Source organism: Cnephaeus nilssonii (assembly GCF_951640355.1).
Source record: "Cnephaeus nilssonii genome assembly, chromosome: 8".
NCBI classification, from domain to species: Eukaryota; Metazoa; Chordata; class Mammalia; order Chiroptera; family Vespertilionidae; genus Cnephaeus; species Cnephaeus nilssonii.
This window is the reverse complement of record NC_137079.1, coordinates 73331161-73338996: the sequence shown is the minus strand read 5'-3', so window position 1 is coordinate 73338996 and position 7836 is coordinate 73331161. Positions and strand designations below refer to the sequence as shown.

The window sequence follows — 7836 nt, the reverse complement described above, 5'->3', positions numbered from 1 at the left end:
ATACAGAACTGAGTACTATGAAGGGTTTACCAGGATGGAAATGCACCGCACCCCTGCCCCTGCCATCCCCAACACCCAGAGACTACAGTACTTAGAGGTTACATGCAACGGCCATAACTGCTGAATATCTGTTTGTAACAAACAAACCATAGCATAATCTATACTGTATCACATCGAGTGAGTATAGAAATTCATTTATATATTGCTTATATAAAATCTTTTTTTTTGTAAAAAATATTAAAAAAAGAGAAAGTATAAAAAAACATGTGCAGTTGAAAGCCCTGCCAGGACAGCCAGTCTGTAACATTCAGTGAGTATGTGCTTTGGAAGGGCGCCCATGCCTCGTGCCCACAGCACCTCCAGCAGGGCCGGCGAGGGTGCGCCCCGGCTGCCACTCCGGGCAGGACTGAGCTGGACCACGGTGGGTGGGTACAGCAGGGCCTGGCACTGTGCCCTTCTCCAGCCTTGCATCAGGGTCAGGGTCAGGGCTGGGGCAGGCATATTGCAGTTTCACTCTGAATTCCATACTCAGCCTAATTTTGGTTGAAACTCATGGATTTTCCTGGCTGCTTGGAGGTCCATTGGGTGGGTGTCCTGGTGGAGAGGCCAGAGAAGTGCCCACAGCTGCCTGGTTGGGCGTTTCTCCAGCCCAGAGCCTCTGTCCTGCCTCCTGCAAGCCTGGCCCCAGGCAGAACAGGCCCCTAAGGATTGCTTTGGTCTCAGCGCTTGGTCCTGGGTTTCATCAGCCTGGGTTTCTTCCCCTGGTGTGGCTGATCTGAGTTTCACAAAAAAGCCAGGCTGATGCTGGCTGTGCCAAGCCTCATTGAAGAGTTTTTCATGCAGCAAGGAAGACCCCCCCCCCCCGCCCCCGGGACCCTCCTCCTCCTCCCTCTCCTCATCTTCTCCTCTTCCTCTTTCTCCTCCAGGCCATGGTCACTTCTTCTCCAGCGGCTCCAGCAGTGGGTTGCCTTCTGAGTCAGGGGTCTTAAAGCTGTCAGTCCTGACGATGCAGGTGGGGCGATGCCGGTTGAGTATCAGGATGAGCTGCTGCCGCTCCTGCTTCAGCTCCTCCACCTGGGTTTTCAGCTCCGAATTCATGAGTACCAGCCACTCAGATTCCCGCTGCAGAAACTCTGTCCACTCCTTCTTCTTGTTCCGGCATTGGGCTGCCACCACTTTGTTCTTTTCCCGGCATCTTTCCTCCGCTCCTCTTCCTCCTCTAGCTCACTTTTCACAGGTTGAGGCCTCTTGACCAGTTTCACCTCCAGGAAGTGCAAAGGGGCGATCATGGCCCCAATGTTGTGGATGTCAGCGTATTTCAGCTCCTCTGCAGTCAGGGCTGAGCTGGGGAGTCCGGTCAGGGGGCCGAACCCTGGCAGAGAGCCTGCAGTCATGGAAGGGTCCGGGATCTGCCCAGGCATCATAGCAGGAGGAGTGGCAGTCCAGCCCTGCAGAAGCTGCGGGTGGAGGCAGCAGGTGCTGTGCCCGCTCAGGAGCCACCATGGCACCAGCCCCACCCTGAAGCATCCACCGCAGCCAGTGCCTCCCCTTGCAGCCACCAAGCATCCCTCCCGCAGGCTGTGATGGGCGGCCTGGGTCTCCCTCTTTGAGGCAATTTGATCACGAGGCTCTGCCTGCCTGCTTCATCGCCCCTAACCACTTGCCTGCCTGCCTCATCACCCCTAACCACTCGCCTGCCTATGTCATCACCCCTAACCACTTTGCATGCCTGCCTGATCCCCTGCCTGTCTGATTGCCCCTAACCACTTGCAGGGGGGCTGTGGTGGTTCTGGTCTCTGGTTGTTCTGGTCATTCTGCTGTTTTGGTCACTGGGCTTTTATTATGTAGGATACTTGAAAACTCCTCCTCCTTTTTGTCATTCAGTAGTAATAATATATCTACTCTTGCTGTTAGGAGTTTTTCTATGCCATTATTTTGAATAATATTCTTTTCCTTCCTAACAAAATTTTTGCAGACAGTCCCTCTTATCTTTAGGTGAATAGAATGGAAGAAACAAGAGAAGTACATACTTAACATTCTTGCAGTTCCAGGTCTGGGTTATTACATTCCAGGCCTTGTATTGAAGTAGCTGTGTTTGTCTCATCACTCATTTCTGTTAAAATGTTCCCACAGAAAAATTAGCGCAATGCCAGAATTCCTTCCTTTGGCCAGGGAATATCTTTAATATTTATAAATAATTTTCATAGGCATTATGCATTCTACTTTGTTTCATAACAGCCCTGTAAGGTGGATGTTACTATTATTATTGTTATTGTTATCATCATCATTTTTAAATCCCCACCTGAGAATATGTTTTTATTCATCTTAGAGAGAGAGAGCAAGAGAAACATTGGGATGTGAAAAAAAAACTTTGAGTGGTTGCTTCCCACACACACCCCAACCAGGGATCGAACCTGCAACTTAGGTATATGCCCTGATTGGGAATTGAACCCACCTTTTGGTGTACAGGATGACACTCCAACCAAGTGAACCACCTGGCCAGGGCAGGCAGATATTATTATTATTTAAATTTTGAAGAAGAGAAACTTAAAGCTTAGGGATGTTGAATAACTTTACTAAGGATTGTGTGCAATTGACAGGTAGTGGAGCCAAAAATAAAATGTATGTTCTTAAAAGTCCATTCTTGTTCTTTTACTTCTTAAATAAATACAAATAAAGGATTATTATTAAAATAGTCTGAACCTCCTTTATAAAATTGGAAGCTTTGCAAATGTCAAGGACCTAGTAACTCACACAGTATAATTAAAGCAACCGGTAGAAATGGACAGAAAACAATAATTTTAGAAGCTAAAATTGGAGTCAAGTTTCTACTTGGCATATTTGTTTAGATAATTGCCTGACACTCTCCTCATTTTGCCCTAAAATATGTTTCCTGCCACTGATAATGGGTGTCATGGTGATGTACATGTGGGTTAGGAGGAAAAGTCTCAGGGCTTTAGTCTGCTGCTGGGACTTGATAGGATATCTCATTCCCTGCCCTCACAGGGCTAAACACCTTCCATACAGGTTATACCTCTGCGGGAGTTTCCAGGGACATTGAGAAAACACAGAAATAATACCTGTCAGAATCATAAAGAACTTTGGCCATCTAAGTGATATCTTGATTTTATGTGCTGACATCATGGCAGAATTAAATTTAACATCATAAAGCCAAAGGAAGCACTGATGAGAAATAATTACCTAATAATATTTGCAGAACCTTAATAGGTATTGAAGGGAACATGGAGGTGAACACAGTCCCTGCTCAGGGTATAATAGCTGCAGGAGGACTGGTAAAGCATGCCCTTGGGGCAGGGGGAGGGGGCACGGATAGCTTACCAGTATGAGGTTAATTACCTCTTCAAGGACTGACAGAAGTGACATTGACAAGAACAGAAAAGCAGAAGGCCTTGAAAATCATGCTCTTTACCCATGGGGAGGAAGGAATAAAGGGAGATGTAAAGTGAAATCATCCTGCCACCCTGCAGGCATCCCTCCTTTCGCTGCTCCTGTCCATTTCTAAGATTGACATGAGAACCATTCCTAACTGGGTATGGCTCAGTCACATTTTAGAATCTTTTTAATGTTTACTTTGAATTTGAAGACAGCAGGAGCCTTAGGGATGATTCACTGAAAAGCTGGGTCCAGTCCAGCATATCCGAAGTGCAGTGTTTTAGAATATTTCCAGATCAACATTGGATAGAGTATAGCCATTTATTTCTCTTTATGTTGGAAGGCAATGGTCTGTGGGACCATCCTAACTAAAACAGGTTTCTTTTTTCTTTAAATAGAATGCAAAATATAATTGGCATTGCTCCTTGAAAATTAATTCTAAGTTCATGTCACTATTTTAAAGGCTAAATTTACATTACATATTCTTTCTGAGCAAGATAGCATTAGGCCATATAATAATATTGCAATAATAAAAATGTACTTTATGTGTAGCATAATAGGATACATTTATGGAACAGTATTTTGAGCCAGATACTGTTTTACACTTTAAAAATATTAACTCACTTTATCCTCATACAACCCTTTGTGGTGGGCACTGTTATTATTATTCCTCTATTATAAATAACTAGAGGCCCGGTGCATGAATTCATGCATGGGTGGGGTCCCTTGGCCTGGCCGGCAATTGGGGTTGATCAGGGGGTGGAGGGGGGGGGCGGGGAGCGGCTGGCCAGGGGGAGGGACCGTGGGAGGTTGGCCAGCCAGCTGCGGGAAGTTGGCTGTGGGAGTGCACTGACCACCAGGAGGCAGCTCCTGTGTTGAGCATCTGCACCCTGGTGGTCATTGCGCATTATAGCAACCAGTCGACCTGTCGTTGGGTCATTCGGTTGTTCGGTCATTCGGTCGCTTAGGCTTTTATATGTGTAGATAAGAGTAAGACACAAAGTTAAGATTATACAACAATTATGCATTAGAGGCTACGATTGAGCATAGCAATCTGATTTTAGGTGTTAAACCCTTAACTTCCATGCCCTTTGACTTCTCTGAACACACATAATCTTAGCTATTTATCTGTATTCAACTTACAACATTAATTTTCTCATTGTAATAGATTACTGGACCAATGATTTTTTATTTATAGTCAAGTAATTATAATTGCAATACTGCTTATTCTATCATTATTCTTGTCTGGAAGACAAATTCATTACAGAGTATATGATAATGAAATGTACATATAGAAAATATGGCAGAACATACAATGAAAAAAGCAGTTTGAAGTCCATTATGTAAATCTTCAAATGTAACACACATAATTGCTGCTGTTTCCTGTCTTATTCATTACAATTAGCCTCCAGAGTCTCTATGCTGTCACTCTTCTCACTAAGGTGATGTTATTTTTCAGATGATCAAATGTGATGCTCAAACATTTCAACTCTGCCTCTGGTTAAATATTTGAATTACACATTTGAGGATGTACATAGAACACATTTCTGATAGCTTGGTTGGACAGATTAGTTAGCTGGGCAGCCTAGCAGAGCAGAAAAATCTTAGGCTCAGGAATCGGTTTCCATCCAGAGAGAGCATTTACTACAATTCACTGTTTGCAATTGCTTAATCTTGCATTTCCCTTTGCCCATCTGTAAAATGGAGATATTTCTGAACCCTCAGAGAGGACTTGTGAAAACAATGATAATATTATTATTATTGTTAGGACAGATTCTTTAAGCAGGCATGCTGCTTTGGTTGCTAGTGCATCTATTTATGGATAGACAGTGAAATGATACTGATAATATTTGAAGCTTTGTTTTATAATAAAGCAAGCCAATTGGTAAAATAATTTGATTTGAGTTCATAAGAACATTTAAAATTATTTTGAAACTCCTCCTAATGTCTCTATGCATAGTTTAGATTCTTGATCAGTGTCCCATACATTATTATTATAAGCATACCACTTTGCATGATATGTAATCATATGTAGGTCTCCTAGATATGACTGTGAACTCTTGCCTAGAAATGACCAACATCCATCATTCTTCAAAGAGATAGCATCTGACACTGTTTGCTACAGAGCAGATGCTTATTATATGATAATTAAATGAACAAAATAATTTTAAGTACTCAATGTTGGCATCTGTTGAAATGCTGCATATATTATAAATTATAATATCAGCTCAGTGATCAGTACATGTAATTAATCATACTTAACTGGAGTGAGGCATGCTTTAGACATTGTTATTTTCTTGTATACATCATGAAAGCTCTGTCCTTTTGGGACATTCATGTCAAAATAACATGGCTATGTCTTTTTGGTAATAAATGAATATGTTTTCTATGGAATCATAATAACAGTAAGTGATTAAACTGACAAAAACAATGTATAATGCTCCAAGGATTAAGCAAATGAAAAGTTTCTGGGGGAAAAGCGCACATTATTCCATTATTTAAGTTGACATAATTTTCTCAAAAGTTGAATCAGTGAGATAATTCCATTTGTAGTACAGATATTGATGATTAAAAAGCTTGGCAACTGAGTTGTGACCAGAGAGGCACAACAATTGTGTACTTTATCTGGTATAAATAAAGCTACAATAGAAGAAAATAACTTTTTTTGTTTGTTTGTTAATCATCACCCGAGGATATTTTTCCGTTGAGTTTTAGAGAGCGTGGAATGGAGGGGCGAGACACAGAGAGAGAACATCGATGGAAAGGGGACTTATCAATTGGTTGCCTCGTGCACGTGCCCTGACTAGGGCTGGGGACTGAGTCTGCAACTGAGATATGTGCCCTTGCCTGGAATCAAATCCGGGACCCTTCAGTCAGAGGGCCAACGCCCTATTCACTGAACCAAACTGGCTATGGCTAAAATAACATTTTTAAGATTCCATTCTGACTTGCCTGTGGTGACAATGAAGTGTATTATGGCTCATGTATATTTTTGTTACTCTAAAATGAGGAGTTACGGGGGGAAATCGGATCTTTAGTGTCATTATCCTTTTCAAGAGCCAGCTCTCAATTAGTGAGATGAGATACATTATTCCCCCCCCCCCCTCCCTGCTTTTCTCCTGTGGTACATTGCATTTGCTCTTCTTGAACTAAAGAGAATATTCAGGGATTTGTGGCAATCTACTGAAAATTTTATAACCTGAATTGACTTTTCACATTCAGGCAGCAACACTCAGAATATTAAACTGACACCTTTGAATTTCCCAAGGCTTCTAGCACACATCTTCTTTTCATTTCTACACAGTTTATAGAGTGGCTATTTTCTAAGTCATTGGAGTCTGCAGAAAGTTGTTGCTGACAAGATTTCTAAGAGGAAGAGTAAAGGTGTGACACAGATCCTCGATTGTCCCAGATCCTTGGTAATGTTGGCAATCAGGCTATTGGGAGATTCTTCACCATCACTGTCAGCCTAGTTTTCAGGCTGTCTTCATTGATGCCGAACAATTCAACTAGGAGAGACAAGGGTGACCAATGAAATGACAGGAGTGGAGGTGGTGTGGTTTTAGGAATGATCTGGGGATTGTTTAGAATGAAGCAGAACAATAAGTGCAAGAATGTGTAATAGTACAAATGTCTCTGTCCATGGGGGGAGGTGGGGCAGGAATTGGGCATATACTTTTACATTAGCAAGATTAGGAATTGGGCATATCCTTTTACATTGGCAAGATTCTGCAAACTAGGTTTGTTCCTTAGATTAGACCTCAAAAGTCATTTAAAGCTGTAATGAAAATTGGGTGGTTAAAATACAAAAAAAAAAAAAAAAAAAAAAAAAAGAAAGAAAGAAAGAAAGAAAGAAAGAAAGAAAGAAAGAAAATATGACTGTTACCATACTCCTGAATAGGAAAGCTGTATAGAACAATAGTTAAAAGCTTGAGATTTTTTTTGTTTGTTTTTTTACTAGTTGTATGACCTTGGGCACATTAATCTCAGTAGATTTCCAGTTTTCTCATCATAAAATGATAATGATAATAGTATCTACTTCAGAGATTATTTTTGGGGATAAGTAATGCAATAAAGTGTACTGAACATTTCCTAAAACATATAAAATTATCAAGAAATTTCAGTTATTACTCCATAATTAATATGAGACTATGATTGTGCCTAACAAGAAGAGAACTTTCTGTAGTGTTGTTTTCAGTGTATGGAAGACTTGAAAGGAGAGAATGCAGATAATCACAGAATTTATACAGTTGCTCAAAGAACAGCAAAACAGCTCATATTGTATATAAGGAATCATTAAGAAAGCCCGACTTTATTTCACTACATAATTAGCAGACTTTTTAGAGTGGTATTTTGTTTGGTACTAAGACATCTCAACAGTTTCCTTGGGTCTAAATAGTAATTTGGGTTTACATTACCTTGAAGATGCCACCAATGTTAGGT

General features: G+C 41.3%; 1 pseudogene across 1 annotated transcript; it reads right to left on the bottom strand.

Annotated features, from left to right (window-relative positions):
* Positions 1–933: 933 nt before the first annotated feature.
* LOC307104580 (jun dimerization protein 2-like) lies at positions 934–1463 on the bottom strand (annotated as a pseudogene). Its single transcript has one exon. The product of its transcript is annotated as a jun dimerization protein 2-like (transcript).
* Between the last annotated feature and the right edge of the window lie 6373 nt (positions 1464–7836).